Here is a 25,140-nt window from a genome sequence, read left to right on the forward strand (position 1 = left end):
CCTGTCATTCTGGTAGACTCATAGCAACTTCATGCTCAACCCTCAGTGTAGCAGCAGCCACTGTGTAGATTGCTCCAGCAGCGTCCACATGTAAGAGGACTAATTCTTACTTCCTATAATAACCCCCGTACTCTGTACCACTGGTTGTGGTTCTGCTTCTCTGACCCAAACAGATGTGATCACTGTATACAAACTAGAGTGTGTCAGTGAGGCAGAAGACACGTTTAGAGAGCAGTAGGGTGAGACTGTGCTGCGAAATATCTACAGCTTCTCTCCGCCTGTGCGAGCCCTTGCCTTGGTACAGTCAAGATGTTGCCTTGAGTGTTCTTTTGCTGAGGGACCAGAAGCTGTATTAGCAGTGAATCCAACTCCTTATGACAAAGAACAGATGACCAGGACATCCTATGTCTCTGCCAGACAGGGACGTTCCCCTTCAGGTTTTGGTTTGGTTTTTCCTTTACCAGCAATAAAGATAAAGCCATGGTCCCCTAAAGAAGCCATCAAGTGTGTTTAACATATTCAAGTTCCACAAACCTGAACTCCCTTAGAGAAAGCTACTATTGTGTCTAAAAGCACCAATTGCTAAGTTTAGTCATATAAAAAATATACTTAAAGAGGGGAAAATATATATCTTCTTTATGGATCCTCAAAAAAGTCTCAGACTATGAAATTATGGATTAGTCTCTGAGTAATTTTGTTACTGTTATGATGAATTCTGGAGCTGGCTAAATTGAAGACTGGGGCCCTCACATCATCTCTGGGGAAGACACCTGCTTCTTGAGAAATGTTGGCTCAGTTTGAATGAAACATGGTGCATCAGAAAGAAAAAGCCTTTTCTCCTGAGACTTGCTAGGAGAAGATCTGGGCCATAGAGATGAAAACCTAAGTACAGCTGTGGAAGATTAGCAACTACACTGTTGAGGAAACCATTCTTTGTGATAGATTGAGACCAGGGCTTCACAATATTAAAAACCTGACATTTTTGTGGAATAATTCTTTGTTGTAGGGGGCTCTTCTATGCATTGTAGAATGTTGAGCAGAATCCCAGCCTCTATCCAGGAGATGAAATAGCACCACAATCCCCAGTTGTGACAACCGATATGTCTCCAGACATTGCAAATAACTCTTGGGAAAATTGTCTCTGGATGACAACTACCAGTGTAAACAAGAACACAGCTTCTTCTAACCATCAGTGCCAATGCTGGGGTAGGAAAACCAGAAGCAGGGACCAATCCAAGGTCAGATATTGGGAGTTCAGAGGCAAATAATAATAAAGACTGGCAAAGTAAAGGCAGAACTATAGAAAAGAGCATGCCCAATACCAAGTCAATCACCAGAAACAACATTTCCAGGTAAGAGTCAGGACAGATACTGAGAGCCACACCAGGCTGAAATGAGGGGCTAACAAGAAGACCAACCTGGAGAACCTGAAAGCACACTTTGCATTGATTTGGTAGCAGTGATTGGAGAGTTTGAGGATCTTAAGAACTTATCACTAATATGACAAAGATTCTCAGTCCTTACAGATAAAATTGATTGTATCAGTTAGCTATTGCTGCATAACAAATGGCACCAAAAACTCACTGGCTTAACCAACAAGCATTTTTATTTCTTCTGAATCTATGGGTCAGCTGAGAGTTCTTCTGGTCCTGGTTGGGCTCACACATGCATCTGCAGCCAGCTGTTTGTCCAATAGGCAGCTCTGAGGCCCTGAGCCAGGCTTTCTCATGTGCTTAGGGTAAATACAGTCATGCACTGCATAACAATGTTTTGATCAACAATGGTGGTCTCATAAGATTATAATGGAGCTGAAAAATTTGTATCATCTAGTGACATCCTAGCTATCATAACATTGCAGCATCTGCTTATAAGCAAATCTATGATGAAAAAAAAAAAAAACAAACCAAGCAAACCACCATGGACATAGTTCTGAAAAGAGTGACACCTCCTCAAGAAGAGCCTCAGGCAGATCCATCAGCAGGTATTCCAGAAGAAGACATTATCATAGGAGATGACAGCTCCATGCAGATTTTTGCCCCTGAAGACCTTCCAGTGGGACAAGATGTGGAGGTGGAAGACAGTGATATTGATGATCCTAACTCTGTGTAGGCCTAGGCTAATGTGTGTTTGTGTCTTACTTTTTAACCTGATGTAAAATAAAAATAAAAACAATTCATTCCTTAAAAAAAAAAGAAGTAGAAGAGAACAGAACTGAGGTTAGCAGAAGTGGGAAAGGGGGATGGGGAGGGGAGAAAAGGAGGAATTGGTAAAGGGCCACCAAAACTGATTACATTGTATAATGTTGAATATACTGATTATCTTGATTTGAACATCACATATTACAGAGTTATTGATATTCAATGTTGTACTCCACAGACATGTGCAATCAACTATGTTCCAATAAAAAAAAGTTTAAAAAGCAAAAAAATTTAAAAATTTAAAAATAGAAAATGCTTATAGCATAAGAAAAGAAAGAAAATATTTTTCTGCAGCTATTCAGTGTTTGTGTTTTAAGTGAAGTGTTATTACAAAAAAAGCTAAAATGTTTTTAAAAATTTTAAAGTTTATAAAGGAAAAAAGATACAATAAGCTAAGGTTAATTTATTATTGAAGATATAATTTTTTTTAATAAATTTAGCATAGCCTAAGTGTACAGTGAATACAGAGTCTACGGTAGTGTCCAGTACTGTCCGTGGTCTTCATATTCACTCACCACTCACTCACTGACTCACCCAGAGCAACTTCCAGTCCTGCAGGCTCCATGCATGTGTGCCATTTTCCTATCTTTTATACCATATTTTTACTGTATATTTTCCATGTTTAGACATGTTTAGATACACAAATACCATTGTGTTACACTTGTCTGCAGTCTTCAGTTTAGTAACATGCTGTACAGGTTTAGAGTCTAGTAGCCATAGGCTATACCATATAGCCTGGGTGTATATTAGGCTGTATCATCTAGATTTGTGTAGGTGCACTCTGTGATGTTCCCACAATGACGAAATTGCCTAATGACGCATTTCTCAAGACACATCCCAGTCCTTAAGTGATGCATGACTGCATAACGGAATATGAGCTTTTGATATCTTTTGATCTTAACTGTTACATTATGAAACATAAATTACTATTATTGATTACCAGGTATCACTCCCCTGGGACCCTAGTGGTTAGATGCTGTCTGTACTGTCACCCCAGCTATTATGCTGTCAGAATGGCAATCAGCAATAGTCACTCTCATCAACACTAATTCATGTGTCTTAGTTAATAGCACTTATTTATGTATTTATGTATTTATTTATTCATTTATTTTACATCCAACTAAATTTAATTAAATATATTTTTGAATTGCAATGATAAGTATAATGGAAAAATTATTTATAATTAACATTTAATTAATTATTAGGCTAAAAATAATGAACTGTTTCAAAGCAAAAGTGAATCTGAGCCAATTAAACAAAATGAAGAACCCTTATTTAAATGTTAGCTTCAAAATAACTTTGGCCTTTCCCTAGGAACTAGCTGTATGTCCTAAAAATCATTTCTTTTCGTAAATCCTTTGTTACTCAAATTGTCCTTTTTGTTCTTATATGGACCTCTGCTACTCAAAATATGACTTTGCTTTCTAAATTGACATTCACTCTCAGTCCTAAATAATAGCTCAGCAAATGCAACAATGACAACAAAAGAAGCAGCATTTTTTGAGTGCCTGCTATGTATCAGGCACTAGGTCAGGTGCTGCACGTGGATTAACTCTTTCAGTCTTCACAGTGACCATTTTTTATAGACAAAGAAACCAAGGTACCCAAAGAATAGGTGACTCACCCAAGGTCACTCAGCTAATATGTGATTACAATCCCAGCAGTCTGACCTGGAGACCACGTTTCTAATCAATACGCTAGTACCTCTGTAATGTTGAATAAATTAAAACAGCCAATAAAATTTTGATTTTTTGACAAACATTATGAAATTATGATTTTTTTAAAGGAAAGTTAAATATAAGTGCAGCCATTTGGTTAAAAAATACAAGACTTGTGATCATTTAGAAATCCAAAGACTGCTGACTTGGCTAACCAGAGAAAATATTAATTCCTTTCACTTGCTTTCTGTAGATATCACTGTAGGCAAAACACAATTATTTAGTGTAATAGAATCCAATCTCTAGCTATAATATACAATAACTTTGTTTCTGCAACACTACTCTAATTGACTCCGAGCAAACATTTTGCAGTTATGAGGTGGTGTTAAGTTTGGATGTTTTAAGAAATTGAGCTAAAAATGGTATAAGTTGCGGGGTGCGGGGAGGGAGAAGCTAAAGCATGAGAGGTGCAGTTTCATCAATAGTTTTATACAAGCATTCAATTAAAATGTAAATTTATCCTTTAAGGGAAAAAGAATGAGGTGATAAATGAAAGCTAATGCGTGATGGACGAGAGCCACTGAGGCAGAAAAGCTGGGGGAGAGGAGAAGAATACATTGAAGCAAATTCATCTCAGAGAAGAAAAGCATTTGCGTGATAAATGCATATGAAAGTATACAACATGGATGTAAATTTTTTTTAACAAAACCAGAAAGTGGTCATTTGAAAACCCATTTGCAAATACAAAGATACTTCAAAAAGTTCATGGGAAAATGGAATTAAAAGATAACACGAATCTTTCCGTTAGCTTTTTGAAGACCCCTCATAGACAAGGAAAAATATTTGGGGGAAGAAAACATGAATAAAATTATTGGCACCATCAAAGAACTGGTTTCTCATAGAAAAAGGATATTAAGAAAACTGAGGATGATACATACTTTGTTATGAACTTAAAATGTATGATTATTTATATACTGAAAATAAGCTCTATTATTGCAGTTTAACACATACAGAGACATTACACATACTAATCTGCGTACATTTCAATGAATAACGAAAAAGTAAAATATCCATATAACCATCGCGTAGTTTAAGAAGTAGAACATTTCCACATCTTGGAAACTCCTTCAAGTCTCCTCCCAATTATTGCCCCTCAATTTTTCCCCAAAGGTAACCACTCTCCTGGCCTTTAACACCACGGAATAGTTTCCCTTGTTTCTAAGCTTTGTATTAATGATGAATCTCACAGCACAATATGGCCTCTTTCATTTGACATTATGTTCATGAGATCTATCCATGCTGTTTCACGCTGTAGAATTTCACTGATTTTCATGGCTCAATAGAAATCCACTGCATGAATTTGCCAAAATGTATCCAATCTGTTATTGATGGACAAGTGAGTTGCTTGCAATTTATGACCATTATGACCAATGCCTCAAAAACATTCTCATACATATCTTTTGGTGCAACACGTACCATTTCCATTGGGAGTGGAATTGCTGAGGCACAAAAGAATATGTGTGTTCACTTGTGCAGAGACTGCCAAAGTGTTTTCCAAAGTAATTGAACCAATTTACACTCTATCAGCAGGCTCTGAGAGTCTCTGGTGCACTTATCCAGCCATTGCTTTGATTTTAACTGAATGGCACTTATTACACCACATACTAACAATCACCTCCAGTTATTAAGTACGGCTATTCATTGGCAGCACTTACTTGTCAACTAGTATAAAAGTATTTCATATTGTAACAACCTATCTGACAATATTAGTGCAAAGTTGCTGAATATAATCCTTGCCTTCCAATATAATGATTTCAAATGATTTCACATATGCCTCACATTTTAACTCTTAACAAACCCTACTTTATTCTTCCGTTTCATCAGCACCTAGTCACAGATAAGTTAAAATCTTTCCTCCTACTTCCCCTGCCACCTTACGCTTTCGCCCTCTATCTGCGCATCAAATTTGCTTTCTCCAGCATTGGTCAAGGCACCATGCTCATGCAGAACAGCTGGGAGTACAAAATGAGTGCCTTCAGATGGAAAGCCAGCTCGTAAGAAGTGGACACCTGGCTTCCTGCTGCTTAGAAAGTGTACCTGGCTTTGATCAATAAGCTATTATAAATATGATGCACAGTCGTGAGAGAAAATAATTTGTGTTCCAGAGGAAATGGCACAGATGAAGGCACCGCCATTGCCTTTGAACATCAATACCCCCTGCCGCGAGGCCGAGGCGGCAGCCTGCATGCACTCCTGTAGCGGGTTAGCTGGCAGCAGGCAGTCTGCTGATTACTGGGATAGTGCCTCCTGGAAACACCTGCAGAGGCAAGGTTTTCTTTCGAATCAGTTCAATGATTGACTGAGAGATTTTTTTCTCCCTAAACTCTTGGAAGTGGACAAAAACTATTACCGATCTGTTCTCTTGCAAATTCAATATATGCAGTCTGCCCTTCCTAGCACCCTATCAACAGGTCTATCCCAGCCCACCAACCTTTTATTACCCTGTCTGGAGTGCTCTTAAAAATATTTCGTCATAGACAGTGTGATACTGTGTGTGCCAGCTCATTTAAATTACAACTCTAGAGGCGTCAGTCACCATAATAAAAAGTGGAGAGTGAACACACTGCTGGAGTTACCATCAGGAAGCCAGCCCTCCACAAGACTTTTACAAGCGTGTCAGTCATCTGAATTCAGCCACCATCCTGTCCTGTGCATATTAGCACACTCAGTGTCAGGGATAGATCTTTATTGTTGAAAACAGTGGCCTCATAGGTTCACATTGGTAAAATTAACAATATTCAAGATATGGGTATTGGCCAAAATATTTCAGAGATACCCCCACTTATACAGGGCATATGAATCCTGAGAGTTCTGTTGCTTTCTCCCGTAGGAACAGGGTGAGGGCTGGGTCCCTCAGCATCTTGGATCTAGCCACCAGTGTGGAAACCCTCTGCTTATCAGAGGGTGACCACGAAGACAGAGTTTGCCTCTGAAAGGTTTCTATACCTTTCTCTAGTTGCACTGGAATACCTCAAAGCACAGGGAATTTGGACGTCATCTACATTGCAGAACCAGTTGGATTCTCTCTCTTGCCTCTATAGCTAATAGGTGTTTGTATAGTAATATTCATGGGGTAGTAGAATTGGGTCTGAGACTTGCTTTCATTAGAACTGGCATTGAGCTTATAGGAGAATAGCTAAACCTCAGACACCTCTAACTTTCTGGAGGCCACATTATCTACCAAAAAGAACTTAACTGGCTTAGGTTAGTTTAAAAAACTTATCCCTTATGATTCTCCAGAGTGGCCTAACCTCTCTAAGCTCTGTTTATGTTACTTGCCTTTCTCTCTCTAGCCAACAACCCAAATTCTAGACTTCCCTCAGAGTTCAACCATTTGAAGATAACCTCCTTCTATGGACAGTCTTCCTCACCTATGTCTTTACTTTGTGCCCTGAAAACAAGAGCTAAAGAAATCATGCTAGCCTTGCTAATATTTTGTATCTCCGTAAGCAATGAGCAGAATCCCATGAACACAGTTCTTGCTAAGTGCTTCTACTGCTCCTGTGTGCATGACAACTTCGGGGGAGACCACAGCTTGGCTCTGGTCCCAAGAAATAACCCAGAAGAAGAGAATAGATGCTGTTGTTTCAGAAAGGCAGGTCTCCTAGTGAGCCTCTGTACTTATGCACTTTACAGTGAAAACATTTGTATTTGTGAATTTCTAGGATTCTAGGAGAGGTGGCTACTTCTCCAGAAGGTTAAGGATGATCTCAATTTTCCTCCAGCTCATTCTTTAAAGGGTGGTAGTATGGTGTTTTCCAAAGAAAACCAGATGTGCAACTGATGAGTCCAACTTAACAAGCTACCACTGTATATGCAACTTTAGGCAAATTACTTAAATTTCTTTGAGCCTCAAGATACTATACATAAGATGGAAACACTGTTTATCCAACAGGGTCATTGTGAAGATTGAAAAAGTAAAGTGTTCTGTATATTCTAAAACGCTCTACAAGTGTAAGCCATTGTTATTTTCAAGTATTCACTTTTTTATCACCAAGATAATCTTGAAAATACTTATTTCAGTCAGAAAAGGCCATTGAATTTACCCAAATAACCTATTAAAATGTCTAAATAAGAAGAAAGAACTTTATAAAGAAAATTCCTTTTTGAGTTAAAAAGGCTGCGTTTTGGAAAGACTTTTATTTATTAAAATAGATGGTGAATACAGAATTTCTCACAGACTTGCTGTCTTACGTCTGGCACTTTTTCATTTCTTTCCAAAGTGGAGTCAGTTGTAATAAATCAGAGGCAATACACAGTTTATTCTGTTGGCAGTCAAGTATTTCTGCATTTCTGGGAGTGTGTGGTGTGAAGTTCCAAAGCAAGAGCATGGACCTCAGCTGCCTTCAAGCCGACCTACCTGAGCTTATTTTGTCCCGTAGGATATAAGCTGTACTTCCACACTCAGAACGTGGAGTGGTGTTGGCTGCTTGCATCTTCAATAACTTTCTTGGAATGACAAAGTAAGCGAGTATTATATCTTTGCCTACAGACAAGTTTTATGAGATTATACATTCCCATTTCTGGAAGGGTTCATTTTTTACTGAATTAACATTAGAAAGAAGAAGTCATTTGGCTTTACTAAGCATGTTTCTTCCACTTTTATAGACTAAGCCATTCAAAGCATGCTAGAAGATGATGAAAGCAGCTAAACAATTTATCTGAAGAGAAAGAAAGATAAAATCACTCAGAGCCTGCAGATTAGAGAACCCATTTTCTGTTTTAGATTGATATATAAACACAACACTTAAAGACTTAAAGACAAAACAAAAGCCAAGGACAAATCTTCAATATATTCCCTCAAATTTTAACTTTAATTAATTTTCTGAATTTCATAACAATGTATTTTCTAATTACACAGGGACTTTAGAATTCTAAGTAGGACTCATACTGCTCTCAAGTCATCCTTGTGTTTCTAATGACTAAGTTTTAAACTATTAATATGAATCTCATCTTAGGTTAATTAAATGGGCTAATTTCCTTGCCCAACAATTGTTTATAATAATTGGATATAGTTTAAGCTCCAAAATAACCATCTATGAAAAACCTACATTCTCAACTTAAGTGTGTCTCCTATTATTATCGATGGGAAAAATGGGAGAGTGAATTTTTGAGCAAGAAGCACACAATTCTCAGACACAAAGCATCCCTGATTTTTAAAGTACATCCTATTTTGTGGCACAATAATCTAATTTTATCCTAACAGAGCCTCCTCAGCTCCTGGCTCCAGGATAAGAGGGAATAAGTAAAAGGAGCGAGATAGAAGCTGTATGTGTGTGTGGCTTTGAGACCCCCCATAGTATGGCCCATTCTTGCTGGTAGATGTGGGAGACTCTGGTGGTGAGAAAGAACTCAGGGACCTTCCCACACAGTTTTGCCACCACCAGATGGCACGACACCATGTAAGCAGATTTCAGACAGAATTCTGCCATGCATGGCAATCTTTCTCGGCAAGCTGGCATGAAACCATCTGTTCCTAGGAGCTCTGCAGAACTTCAGCTCTTGGCTTCTTGGGGGCTCCTCCAGTACCTTGCATTATCAAGACAGAATTCTCAATGAATCGGCCAAAAGTGAAATAGAATAGAGCCCTAGGCCAAGGGCAACAGTTTAAAGGTCACTTAATCTGGGACCGTCCAGATTCCTGCCCTCCTGCCTACGGTAGAGTTTAACCAACCCACATATTCCAATTATCATGAGCACCACTCCCTCCATAAAAAGCTAACTCCAATAACCCTCATACTAATTAGCAAATCTTCAGTGCAGAGATTTGCAGATGAAGGTGGACAGGGGACACCAAACTATGAATTTTTGTTGAGCATTTCTATAAAATGCTAACTGTGCCTGATGTTGGAGTGTGAATTCCTCTTTGGGACACTATAAATGCTAACTAACCACCCCTAAGATATAGAGTAAAACTAACTAGCCCCCACATATAAATATTTTACACTACCTATACTAAAGTATTTCAGAGGAAAAGTAAAGACAGATAACAGTAGGACCTTAAGAGTGGACTCGGCACTCAAGGTGTATGACCAGTAGAAGAATTCAGAGGGACGGGAGTGACCATTGGCTTAATTTCTCCCTTCCACTGTCTCTTACACAGCCCCCAAGTTTTCTGTATTAGGGAACCAAGAGGGATTTTTTTCTCCTCCTGGTTTGAACACAAGACAGTAAATTAGCTAAAGATAAAAATTTCAAATAAGCAGCCCCCTCACAAAAGGTGAAAACTGGGGTATATGTAAATAGGTATATAAAGACAGTGCTCTATTTTAAGTGGGTTTTTTCTGATAAATGTTCTAGAAAAGATTCACATAATTAATTGCCTTACAATCTTACAGAACTTCTATTTGAGCAAGAAGCAAAGCTGAGATGTCTATAGGGAGCCCAGATGGTCCCCAGTCCAGGGTCCAATCCCCAAATGGGTCAGTCAACTTGGTTGTTCCCAGTTTTTGACTATTGCAAATAAAGTTGACATGTACAGGATTTGGGGTGAACGTAAGTTGTCATTTCTCTGAGATAAATGCGCAATAGTGCATTTGCTGGGTTGTATGGTAAGCAAGTGTTTAGTTTTACAAGGGCAGTTATACAAGCAAACAGAAACAGAGAGAGCTCAGAAAGGCAGAATTGTGTACAGAGTCTGGATATTTTTTCTGAGACTACAATGTCTTGGTTTTATACACAAGCTTTACAACTTACTACCCATGAGATTCTCACTGATCGAACGGAGATTGTAATGATAGTGATGCCATTTCAATAGGATCATTATGATGGATGAATTAGCTAATTCATGACAAGGTCTTAGAACTATGTCTGACAAATAATATCCTGTCAGTCAATGTTAGCTATTATTATAATTTCCACGTCTTTGGCCAGTAAGATTAAACATTTCCCGTTATACTTGTTAATTTATTGAATTTCTTTTCTTGTGGATTAATTTTTTATGCTTTAATATATCAAAAAAGATTTTACTCTGTTTTAATTTCAAATGCAGCATCATGTCCAAGAAAACTCAAGTGCACAAACAGCCCAGCAGGAGGGCAGAATACAGTCTGGACAAAGAAATGTGTTTCATTGTGTATAAGTTATCACTCTATATTTTAAGATACTGCTCAAAGGGATCTATCTAATCTGTGTTGAAAAGAACAATGCTGGCTGGGTTCAGCCATGGAAAAACTGTTTATCAGAGACAGACCCTGTTGGAGGCACATGTCTCTATCTGAAACTCAGTCTTCCCCCTGGAGGGCTTGATACCTTGACTGCAATTCACAGCTGCTTTGCTTTGTACCATTTACTCATTTGTCAAATATGTACTGAGCACCTCCCACACTAGGCACTGGGGTAGACCCTGAGAAGACTACAAAGAAAGGTAGGACATGGCTCCAGCTCTCAAAGAGCTTTGTTTGATACTGGTCTTGATTCAAAAACCAGAACAAATGTCTGTGAAAGGTGGTAAATGGCTCATTACAAATGAATGTTACAGTCCAGAAATACTGTAGAAGCCAAAAAAGTAATCACTGGTAATTATAGTGGTCAAAAAATGAAAATGAAACAAGTTTCTTATAGATAGTGGCTCTGGTGGGACTCTAAGCTAGCACAGAATCTTTTTGGGTTGAGAGAAAACCATTCACTTAGCAAAGAGGGTGCATGGCAGAGACTTAGATGTGGACAAAGCACTTGCTGTTCTGGAAAACAATATGGCCAGAGGTGAAGGTTGGTGCAGGAAATAATAAATAAAAATTATTGACCGGACTTTAGTCTGACTATAGAAGACCTAGAAAATTTTGTGAGATTTATACTTTGCCCCATATGTAATGGGAGCCATTGAAAACTTTTTTAAAGGTTGTGTACATAATAAACAAGATATTTAAGGGATAAATCCTCCTGCAGTAAGATCGCATTGTAAGGGAGAAAGACACAAAGCACAGCAATCTCTGCAAAACAATTTCAGTTGAGCAAACATGAAGCGATGTGGGCTTAGACCACAGTGAGACAGTGAGACTAGAAAGCAAATAGTTCTATTCATTTTCTGGAGGGAAAAAGAAAACATACAACTAACTAGGAAAAATAGCTTCGGTAAGTGCCCCATATAATAAATTGTCCTTCACTTATTTCATTCATGGTTATTTTTGCTTTAACTGACCAACAAATAATCGCATCGTCGTCAGCCAGTTTATCATCTTCCCAAGTCCAGCCCGGCGGACCTGAACTGAAAGGATTTCAGAAACGGCGGGCTCACTGGACCACAGGATCTCACTGCTATTAATCTCCCATGGCAATCTGGTGTTACCACTCTGTTCCAGATGTCGTCTTCAGAGTATGCCAAGACATCACAGTTGATGCCTGGGTAAGCCAATTTCTTACCCCCATCATAGTTATATAGCTCTTAAATTTGATGTGTCATTGAATACCATGTTTTGCTATTTGGTCTTATTAAAGATATGTGATGCTGTAAAAATCTTTATTATAAATTTCTTATTCATAAGTCTATCATTTACTAGTCTTCTATCTAGTATAGATATGAACTGAGGGCAGCAACTGCCACATTAGGGGGCATATACTAGAATATTACTGAGTTTTTGATTCCTGCCAGAGGGCTGCCCTCTACACAGATCCTAAAGGCAGACCCTATGTAGCCATAACACACCCTAAGGTACCTCTGCCATGGTTGCCAGCAACCAATGAGATAATTTATTTTTAAAATTGTCTTCCACACCCTCACCAACACTTGTTTTTTTTGTCTTTTTTACAATAGCCATTCTAACTGAAGTGAGGTGGTACCTCACTGTTTTGATTTGCATTTCTCTGATGATTACTGATGTTGAGCATTTTTTCATACACCTGTTGCCATTTGAATTTCTCTTTTTGAGAAATGTCTGTTAAGATCCTTTGCCCATCTCTTAATTAAGTTGTTTGGGGTTTTGCTGTTGAGTGGTTTAAGTCCCTTATATATTCTTGAGACTAACCTCTTGTTTAAAAATACAAATTTCTGTAATGCTTTTTTTTAAAAAAAAGAAGTATAGTTTGAAAATATTTTCTCCTGTATTGTAGGTATCTCTTCACTCTTTTAACAGTTTCTTTTGATGTGCTATTGGTGGGAATGTAAACTAGTACAGCCTTTATGGAACACAGCATGGATATTCCTCCAAAAAATTAAAAATAGAATTACCATGTGATCCAGCAATCTCACTACTGGGTATACATCCAAATGAAATGAAATCAGTATGTTGAAGAGATAACCACATTCCCATATTTACTGCAGCACTTTTTACAATAGCTAAGATATGGGATCAACCTAAGTGTCCAACAATGGATAAATAGATTAATAAAAATATGGTATATATACACAATGGAATACTATTCAGCCATAAAAATGAATGAAATCCATTTGCAGCTACATGGATGGACCTGGAGGATATTATGTTAAGGGAAATAAGCCAAGCACAGAAAGACAAATACTGCATGATCCCACTTGCATGTGGAATCTAAACATAAATAATAAATAATAATAAATTCTAAAAGTCGATGTCATAGAGGCAGAGAGTAGAGCATTGGTTACCAGAGACTGAGGAGGGGAGGAGGGAATGGGGAAATAGGGAGAGGTTGGCCAATGGGTACAAAATTACAATTAGATGGGAGACATAAGTGCCATTTTTCTGGTGTTTTATTGCATAGTAGGGTGACTATGATTAACAATAAAGCATCATAAATTATACAATAGCTAGAAGAGAGACTATTGAATGTTCTTGCTACAAAGAAATGATAAATGCATGAAGTGGTGAATATATTAACTACCATGACCTGATCATTATACAAAATACATATGTATCAAAACATTAAATTGTAACCTGTGAATATATATGATTACAATGTGTCAATTAAAGTAAATTTATTAATTTTTTAAAAAATTGACTTCCAGTTTCTGGTCCAGCATATAAGGAGCTTGGAAGTCAACACTCCATCCTAACAACAATTAAAAAGCTGAACAAACTGAAAAATCAACAACTCTTCTTTGATACATCAGTGAGGTCATAGGGAAAGCCCCTGTCCCCCAAATTGGAGACACATACTGACAGAGACAGAGAATCACAACTTACTTGAGCAGAAACCCATGAACAGAAGCCTCATGGAAACCTATGCTGGGGTAGGAAAACCTGAACTAAAATTGACAGTTGTTACAGATTCAGTGTAGACAGGTCTGAGAGTTAAAAACTGCAGGGGGACACAGTCCTCACACCCCCCATCCACAAACTTTTGTGAATTTTACTTCCAGGTGCTCTACCAGGTTCTCACAGCAAAGATCAGAGAAAAATCTATTCATGCTTTCAGCAGGGGGAGGAAAAAGTAACTATTTTGCAATACACAGGGAATTCTGGTTTTTTAAAAAAGCCCTGCCTGGGGTGGGTGTGGGAAGGGAGATGGTAAGAGGTTGCTAGTGGACACAGAATTGTAGCCAGATAGAAAAAACAAATTCCTTTGTTATACAGTAGTGCTAGGCATCTGTAATTAAAAATAATTTGTTGTATAATGTCAAATGGCTAAAAGAGAGGAGCTTAAATGTTCTCATCACAAAAAAATGACGTTTTTGCAATGACTAATTTGCTAACTACCCTGATTTGATCACTACATATTGTATACATATATTAAAATATAACTCTGTACCTCATAAATATGTATAATCAATATGTTTCAATTAAATTAAAAAATTAATTGGTTAATAAAAAAAACCCCTACCCTCAAAAGAAAGTATTTTATCAGAACCTGACCTGCTGGGGATTTATCAGAGCCTAATTGACCTGCAGGAAGGGAAATACGCAATTCCAGTCATCCCTAGTGTTCCATATGGGAGAAAGGAAATACCAACACCAGCCCCCACAGCCAACTATTTCCACCTAAAGCTGACCCCTAATCATGGGGCCATAGAACACTTCTGCTCCCCATGGCACCTTACCACCCCCCACAGCACTAAAGGCCTATTTACCAGAGCTCCTGTCCGCAAGTATATCATGTCCACATTTCACCAAAAATTACAAGACAAAAAAATAAAATACAGTCTGAAGACATAGAGCAAGCATCAGAACCAGACTCAGATATAGTAGTCATGTTGGAAATATTAGACAGTAAATTTAAAATAACTGTGATTAACATGCAAGGAGCCCTAATGGAAAAAGTATGCAACATGCAAGAACAGATGGATAATGTAATTAGAGAGATAGAAATTCTAAGAAAGAACTTAAAAAATATTAGCGAACAAAAGCACTAAGTAACAGAAACGAAGAATGCCTTTGATTGCTCATTACTGGACACAGCTGAGGAAAAAAAATTCTGAGCTTGTGGATATCATACCAGAAACTTCAAAAACTGAAAAGCAAAGAGAAAAAGACAGAAAAGAGGGGAGGGAATATTCACAAACTGTGGGACAACTATAAAAGGTGTAACATATACGTAATGGGAACAATAGAAGGAGAAGAGAGAGAGGGAAAAGAAGAAATATCTGAAGCAATAATGATTTAAAATTTTCCTAAATTAATGTCAGACACTAAACCACAGATCCTAGAAGCTCAGAAGACACCAGACAGGAAAAATCCCCCCCTGCAAAAACTACACCTATGCATATCATTTTTAAACTGCAGAAAATAAAAACTAAGGAAAGATCTTGAGGGGGGGATGGGGAGCCAGAGGGGAAAAAACCATACCTGTGAAGAAGGAAAAATAAGAATTACATTTGATTTTTCCTTAGAAACCATGTGGGTTAGAAGAGAGAGGAATAAAGTATTTAAAATTTTGAGAGAAAAAATCATGAACCTAGAATTCTGTAACCTGTAAAAATATCCTTTAAAAGTAAAGGAGAAATACTTTCTCAGACAAACATACATTGAGGGAATTTGCTACCAATATACTTGCCTTGAAAGAAATGTTAAAAGTTCTTCAGAGAGAAGGAAATTAATATAGGTCAGAAACTTGAATCTACATGCGAAAATGAAGAGCATAAAGACAAAATAGACGAGGATAAATAAAAACTTTTATTTATCTTATTCTTAGTTGACCTAACACATAACAGTTTGTTTAAAATATAATGACAATATATTCAAATATATACACACACACACACTTATGTATGAGTGAAATAACAGCAATGATACAAGGGACAGGAGAGGGGAATTAGGAATATTTTGTTATTATAGGGTAATTGAACTACCCATGAAGTGGTATAGTGTTATTTGGAAGTGGACTTGGATTAGTTATAAAAGTATATTGAAAATTCTAAAGCAACTATTTTAAAAAGTAAAAACAAAATAAAAAAGACGTATACATAAAACTAAAAAACTAAGAAAGAAAATGAAATAGAAATTAAAACCACAAATGGCAGAAATAGACTAGAAAACAATAAAAAACAAGGGCAATGACTATAAAACATTAAAAAATATGGAAGATATTCATGGAACTATGTCAATAATCCCTTTAAATGCCAAGTCTAAATAATCCAATTAAAAGACAGAGATGGTGAGAATGAATCAAAAATAAAGACTCAAATATATATACACCAAACCCACTTTAAATATAAAGACACATATGGATTAGAAATGAAAGGATGGAGAAAAATATACCATGTTGGACTATTCAAAATAAAGATTGACTACCTATATTAATTTCAGACAGAGCAGACTTCAGACCAAGGAAAATAAGTTCAAGAAGATATAACAGTTCTTAATGTGTATGTGTCTAATAATATAGTGTCAAAATGTGTGAGGCAAAAACTGATAGAACAGCTAGAAGAAACAGATGAATTCACTATCATAGTTGGAGACTTCCACACCCCTCTATCAGAAATGGACTGATATGACAGGCAGAAAATCAGCAAGAACATAGCAAAACTCAACAGCACCATCGATCAACTGGATATAATCAACATCTATAAATTACTTCATATAACAACAGCAGAACACACATTCTTCTCAAGCTCACATGGAAAATTCACAATGATAGACCAGATCCAAGATCATAAAACACACCTCAAAAAATTTTAAAGAACAGAAATTGTACAATGCCTGCTCTCAGACCACAATGGAATTATATTAGATATCAATAACATTGTTGGGAAAAAAACAAAATACTTGGAGATTAATCAACACACTTTTTAATAACACATGGATCAAAAAAGAAATTTCAAGAGAAATTTTTAAATATTTTGAACCAAATGACGCTAAAATACAACTTATCAAAATTTGTGGGATGCAGTGAAAGCAGTACTTAGAGGGAAATTTATAGTATTAATGCAAATATTAGAAGAGATGTCTAAAATCAATTACCTAAGCTTCTACTTTAGGAAACTGAAAAAGAAGAGCAAATTAAATCCAAAGTAAATGGAAGAAAAGAAATAATAAGAATTAGAGCAGAATCCATTGAAAAGTGTCAGCCAGAAATACAGCTGACTAGAGGTGCCCAGCTCTCACCTCTGATGCAAAGAAAGTTCAAAGCAACAGGTGAATAATCACACATCAAATAAAGTTTCAGAGGGAAAACACTGGAATTCAGAAATAGGGTGAGAAAGACCCTCTGAGGTTCAGAAGCTCACAATAGCAGCATAGAAAGACAAGTGAAGTGCTAATGAAGATCAGCCCAGAGCCAGAAAAGATTCCTTGCTGCAGGAAAAAAAAGTCGGCAATTCCTAATGGTCCCCACTTGCACACAGATGCCTGTAATCCAAGCTACAAGGGAGCCACACAGCCCTTGCAATCTGGGAGCCCAGTGTGGAGAGGTGCTGGGAGCTCACACAACTGCATTGATCCAGAGAAAGAGTTCATGCTCAGCCCTCCCCATCTCCCAGGTCCTGAACTGCAGCAGCACTTCAACATTTTGAGATTGGAGCCAACATCTGAATGTATTCTTCCCTGGTGACCCATAGGCCCAGCATTTCCACAACCCTAAGGCCCCTCATCACACCATAACTCTGGCACCTAAGCCTACAAGGCACCTTGCACTGGGAGCAGGTGTTCCAGTGCAGCACAGAGACCATCCCAGGACAGAGAGCCAACCAACCACAGCCTTTCAATACTGCTGGCAACACTGCTCTCTTCAGTGGGGAACCGGTACACCTCTACCAGAGGCACAGAGTCCCATCTGTAGCTCCAGTGAGCCCACCCAGGGCCACCTACTCCAGCTGGGAAGCTTCAGAGTGGCCCAGTATCTCTCTTGGGGTTGCAGGGTCCCATCTACAGCCCCAGTGAGCTTGCCCAGAGTGGTCCACTTCAACAGTGGAGATGCAGAGCCTCATGTGAGGGTGCAGGGTCCCACCCATACCTCAGAAATCTTTCCCAGAGTGGTCCACTAAAGCTTAGGAGCTGCAGAGCAAATGAGTGTATGTGTTGAGGGTGCAGGGCACTGTCTATAACTCCAGCAACCTCACCCAGAGTAGCCCATTTAAATAGTAAAGCTGCAGAACACCCCAGTGCCTGTCTTGGAGATGCAGCATCCTGCAAATTACCCTAGAAACCTCTCCCAGAGTGACCCACTAATGCTAAAGAACTACAGACCACTCCAGCATCTCTCTTGAGGGCACAGGGGACCACCTATGACTGCAGCACCCTTGCCCAGAGTGTCCCACTCCAATTAAGGAGATGCAGAGTGTCCCAGTCCCTTTTATTTTTGGGGGGGAGATTAAAGGGCCCAGCACAAAGCCCCCAGTGATCCCACACAGAGTCATCTACTACAGCAGAAGAGATTCTGAGCACCTCATTTTCTATCTCAAAGCCCAAGGTCCTGGCTGTAGCCCAAGAAATCTAGCCCAGGATTGCTCACTTCAGCTGAGAAGCAGCAGAACACCCTCACACTTCTCCCAAGAGCCCAAGGCCTCATCCACAACCCCAGTGACCCAGCCCAGCGTCATCCATATTCACAAGAAGCTGCTGAGCACCCCCATGCCTAGGCCTCAGAGGAACTCACAGATAACTCCAATGTTGAATAAAGTAGAAGAAATCATAGAGACTACACTACAGTGCTTACATAGAACCAAATCTAAAATACCCTACCTTACTGACACTGCAGAATATATACACAGGAAAGAGGCTCTCACTTCAAAAGCTACTTCTGAATATTAGAAAAAACAACTTCTCTACCATATGCCCAGACATCAACATAGGAATACAAGAAAGAGTAGAAAAAAGGAAACATGACACTACCAAAGGAATACATTTGCTCCAATACCAAACCCCAAAGAAAAGAAAATCTACGAAATGCCTGAAAATTAATTCTAAATAATAATCTTGAGGAAACTCAATGAGATGCAAGGGAATACAGACAGACAACAAAAAGAAAAACAATTCAGAATCTGAAGGAGAAATGCAAGAAAGAGATATCATAAAAAAGAACCAAGCAGAAATCTTGGAACTGAAGAATTCATTAAACAAAACGAAAAATATAAATGAGAGCTTAAGCGATTTGCTAGATCTAGCAGAAAAAGTATTCTGAACTTGAAGACAGGCTTTTTGAAATAACCTGGTCAAACAACACAAAAAAAAAATAATTTAAAAAACAAAGCCTATGAGATCTATAGGACAACTGTAAGCATACAAATATCTATATTATGGGTGTTTCACAAGCAGAAGAAAGAATTTCTGAACTTGAAGGCAGGCTTTTTGAAATAACCCAAACAAAATAAAAAGAAAAAATAATTTTAAAAACAAAGAAATCCTGTGAGATCTATGGGACAACTTTAAGCATATAAACATCCATATTATGGTTGGTCCAGAATAGGAAGAGAGGTAAGATCCAACAAAAATCTACCTAACAAAATAATAGCTAAAAACTTCCCAAGTGTTGGGAGAGATATGTACTTCCAGATTCAAGAGGCTCAAAGATATTAAAAAGATTTAACCCAAAATGGTCTTCTCTGAGAAACATTGTAGACCAATTGTCAAAAGTCAAAGACAAAGAATTCTAAAAACAGCATAGAAAAGTGTCAAGTCACCTGCAGGGAAATCCCCCAAAGAAACAGTAAATTTATCAGCTGAAACCTTACAGGCCAGGAGAGTGAAATGATATATTTGAAGTGATGAAAGAAAAAATTGGCCAGCCAAGAATACTATACACAGTAAAGCTATTCCTCAGAAATGAAGGAAAAATAGTATTTTACCCAAACAAAATCCGTGGGGATTTATCAGCACTAGACTGGCTCTAGAAGAAATCCTTAAGGGAGTCCTGCATCTAGAAGCAAAAGAATGATAACTACACATGAAAAAACACATGAACTCACTGGTGGAATAGATATGTAAATGAGAAAGAGAAAGAAATTATATACAAAAAAACCCCTGAAATAACAAAGACAGATAAAAAGAAAAGAATAAAATATAGAGAAGAACCACAAAAATTAACAGAATGTCAGGAGTAAGGCAATACCTTTCAATAATGAGCTTGAATGTAAATAAAACAAATTTCCCATTTAAAAGATATAGACTGGCTGAGTGGATTAAAAAAGAAGATCCAACTATGAAAAACACTCACATTACCTATAAAAGACAAATGTAAGCTAATAGCAAAGAGACAGAAAAAGATATTTCATGCAAATGGGAACCAAAAATGAGCAGGAGTAGCTATACTTATATTGGATAAAATAGACTTTAAACCAAAAACTTAAGCAATAATGAATGTTATTATATAATGATAAAGGGATTGATTCAGCAATATGACATAACAATTGTAAATATATGTGCACCCAAAATTGGAGCATCCAGATATGTAAAACAAATATTATTAAGTCTAAAAGGAGAGGTCAACCCCAGTAAAAGTAACAAAGATATATTGGATTAAAACTGCAAAATAGACCAATGGACTTGACAGACATTTACAGAACATTTCATCCAACAACTGCAAAATACACATTCTTCCATACACATCACTATATGGATTATTCTCCAGGATAGGCCACGTGTTACGCTACAGATCAAGTCTCAACAATTTTTTTTTAAATTGAAATCATACCAAGTACCTTTTCAGGCTTGAATGGATAAAACTAAATATCAATAACAAGTGAAACTTTGGAAACTGTACAAATTAAGCAACATGTTCCTGAACAATCAATGGCTCATAGAAGAAATTAAGCAGAAAATAAAATAAAAATTCTTGTAAAAAGTAAAAACAGAAGCACAACATACTAAACCTATGAGATACTGCAAAAGCAAGAGATAAGTTTATTAAGAAAGAAGTTTATTAAGTTTAATAAGAAAGAAGTTTATTGCAATAAGTGCTAACATCAAAAAAGGAAAAACATTTCAAATAAACAACCTAACATTCCAGCTTAAGGGACTAAACAAGCAAGAACAATCAAATTCCAGAATTCACAAACGAAAATAAATAATAAAGATCAGGATAGAACTAAATGAAATAGAGACCAAAAGAAGGTACAAAAGATTGACAAAATGAAAAGTTGGTTTTCTGAAAATATAAAATTGACAAACCATTAGCTAGACTAAGAAAAAAGAGAGAAAACCCAAATGAAAATCAAAAATGAAAAAGGAGACACTACAAGTGATACCACAGAAATGCAAAGAATCATTAGAGACTATTACAAACAATTATAAACCAACAAATTAGAAAATCTGGAGGAAATGGATACATTTATGGACACAAACAACCTACCAAAGCTGAAGTAAGAAATGGAAAACCTGAGCAGACCAATAACGAGTAATCGGACTGAATAAGGAATCAGCAGTCTCCCAACAAAGAAAAGCCCAGGACCAGATGTTTTACTGCTGAATTCTACTGAACTTTTAAAGAAATATGTCTCAATTAGTTACTCTACCAGTGGTGCTTACTGAATCATACCCATCTTAGGGCTGTGGTTGCAGCTACCAATGAAAACTTTCTTTAAAAGTTCAAATATTTTTTTACATATTTTATGTTATTTTATTATTTTTTTCCCTTCCAAATTTTATTTTATTTTCTCAATATAAAATGTGGTTGATTATCGTGGCCAATTACCAAAACCTCCCTCCCTCCTCCCTCTCCCTCCTCCCTCCAAACAATGTCCTATCTGTTCATTCATTGTATGGACTTCAAGTAATTGTAATTGTTATGTCTTCTTCCCTACCCCCCCCCCATTTGTGTATTTATTTATTTATTTTTACTTCCCACAAATCAGTGAAAACATGTGATATTTCTCTTTCTGTGCCTGACTTGTTTCACTTAATATAATTCTCTCTAGGTCCATCCATGTCATTGCAAATGGCAGTATTTCATTCTTTTTTATAGCAGAGTAGTATTCCATTGTGTAGATGTACTACAGTTTCCATATCCACTCATCTGATGATGGACATTTGGGCTGGTTCCAACTCTTAGTAATTGTAAAGAGTGCTGCAGTGAACACTGGCGAATAGGTATACCTTCAACTTGATGATTTCCATACCTCTGGGTATATTCCCAGCAGTGGGATCACTGGGTCATATGGTAGATCTATCTGTAAGTGTTTGAGGAACCTCCATACCATTTTCCATAGAGGCTGTACCATTTTGCAGTCCCACCAACAATGCATGAGAGTTCCTTTTTCTCTGCAACCTTGCCAGCATTTATCATTCACAGTCTTTTGGATATTAGCCATCCTAACTGGGGTGAGATGGTATCTCAGTGTAGTTTTGATTTGCATTTCCTGAATGTTGAGTGATGTTGAGCATTTTTTCATGTGTCTGTTGGCCATTCATATATCTTCCTTTGAGAAATACCTGTTTAGCTCTTTTGCCCATTTTTAATTGGGTTGCTTGTTTTTTTCTTGTAAAGTTGTTTCAGTTCCTTGTATATTCTGGATATTAATCCTTTGTTAGATGTATATTTTGCAAATATTTTCTCCCACTCTGTTGGTTGTCTTTTAACTCTGTGAGTTATTTCTTTTGCTGTGCAGAAGCTTTTTAGTTTGATATAATCCTATTTGTTTATTTTTTCTTTGGTGGCCCATAATTTGGGGATCATATTCATGAAGTCTGTGTCCAGTCCTATTTCCTGAAGTGTTTCCCTATGTTTTCTTTAAGAAGTTTTATTGTTTCAGGGTGTATATTTAATTCTTTAATCCATTTTGAGTTGATTTTAGTATATGGTGAGAGGTATGGGTCTAGTTTCATTCTTCTGCATATTGATATCCAGTTATCCCAGCACCATTTGCTGAAGAGGCAGTCTTTTCCCCAGTATATAGGCTTGGTGCCTTTGTCAAAGATCAGATGGCAGTAAGTGTGTGGGTTGATTTCTGGATTCTCTATTCTATTCCATTGATCAGTGTGTCTGTTTTTATGCCAGTACCATACTGTTTTGGTTATTATAGCTAAGTAGTATAGCTTAAAGTCAGGTAGTGTTATGCCTCCAGCTTTATTTTTTTTTTGCTCAGCATTGCTTTGGCTATGCGTGGTCTTTTTTATTCCATATAAATGTCTGGATAGTTCTTTCCATTTCTGAGAAAAATGTCTTTGGAATTTTGATGGGGATTGCATTGAATTTGTATATCACTTTGGGTAGTATGGACATTTTCACTATGTTGATTCTTCCAATCCAAGAGCATGGGATATCTTTCCATCTTCTTGTATCCTCTCTAATTTCTCTCAGCAGTGGTTTGTAGTTCTCATTATAGAGATTTTTCACTTCCTTGGTTAACTCAATTCCTAAGTATTTTACTTTTTTGTTGGCTATTGTAAATGGGCAGGCTTTCTTGATTTCTCGTTCTGCATGTTCACTGTTGGAGAAAAGAAATGCTATGGAATTTTGTGTGTTGATTTTGTATCCTGCTACTGTGCTGAAATCATTTATCAATTCCAACAGTTTTTTTGTAGAGGTTTTAGGCTGTTCGATATATAGGATCATGTCACCGTCAAACAGGGACAGTTTTACTTCATCTTTTCCAATCTGGATGCCCTTTATTTCCTTCTCTTCTCTGATTGCTCTGGCTAGTACTTCCAACACTATGTTGAATAGGAGTGGTGAGAGTGGGCATCCTTGTCTAGTTTCTGTTCTTAAAGGAAAAACTTTCAGCTTTTCCCCATTCAGGATGATATTGGCAGTGGGTTTGTCATATATGGCTTTAATTATGTTGAGATACTTTCCATCTATACCTAACTTATAGAAGGTCTTTGTCATGAATGAGTGCTGAAATTTATCAAATGCTTTTTCAGCATCTATAGAGATGATCATATGGTCCTTGGGTTTGAGTTTATTAATATGGTGTATCACATTTATTGATTTGCGTATGTTGAAAAAACCTTGCATCCCTGGGATGAATCCCACTTGATCGTGGTGAATAATTTTACGTATGTGTTGCTGTATTCTGTTTGCTAGTATTTTAGTGAGGATTTTTGCATCTATATTCATCAAGGATATCGGCCTGTAGTGTTCTTTTTTGGTTATATCTTTACCTGGTTTTGGTATCAGGATGATGTTTGCTTCATAGAATGAGTTTGGGAGATTTGCGTCTGTTTAAATCTTTTGGAATAGCTTGTAAAGAATCAGTGTCAATTCCTCTTTGAATGTTTGGTAAAATTCTGCTGTGAATCCATCTGGTCCTGGGCTTTTCTTTGTTGGGAGCCTTCTGATAACAGCTTCAATCTCCTTTATTGTTATTGGTCTGTTCAAATTTTCTATGTCTTCATGGTTCAGTTTTGGGAGCTTGTGTGTGTCCAGAAATTTATCCATTTCCTCCAGATTTTCAAATTTGTTGGCGTATAGTTGTTTATAGTAGTCTCGAATGATTCCTTGTATTTCAAATGAATCAATTGTAATATCGCCTTTTTCATTTCTAAGTTTTGTTATTTGAGTCTTCTCTCTTCTTTTTGTAGTTAGCCATGCTAATGGTTTGTCAATTTTATTTATCTTTTCAAAAAACCAACTTTTTGATTCGTTGATCTTTTGAATTGTTTTTTGGTTTTCAATTTCATTCAGTTCTGCTCTGATCTTAATGATTTCTTTCCGTCTGCTAACTTTAGGTTTGGATTGTTCTTGTTTTTCTCGTTCTTTAAGGTGAAGTGTTAGGTTTTTCACTTGCCATCTTTCCATTCTTCTGAGGTGAGCATTTAATGCAATAAATTTCCCCCTTAATACTGCTTTTGCAGTATCCCACAGGTTTTGGTATGATGTATCTTTATTTTCATTAGTTTCAATAAATTTTTTGATTTCCTGCTTGATTTCTTCTTGGATCCATATGTCATTAAGTAGAATGTTGTTTAATTTCCATGTGTTTGTATAGTTTCCAGAGTTTCATT

The sequence above is a fragment of the Cynocephalus volans genome, chromosome 2, assembly GCF_027409185.1.
Source record: "Cynocephalus volans isolate mCynVol1 chromosome 2, mCynVol1.pri, whole genome shotgun sequence".
In the NCBI taxonomy this organism is placed as follows: Eukaryota; Metazoa; Chordata; class Mammalia; order Dermoptera; family Cynocephalidae; genus Cynocephalus; species Cynocephalus volans.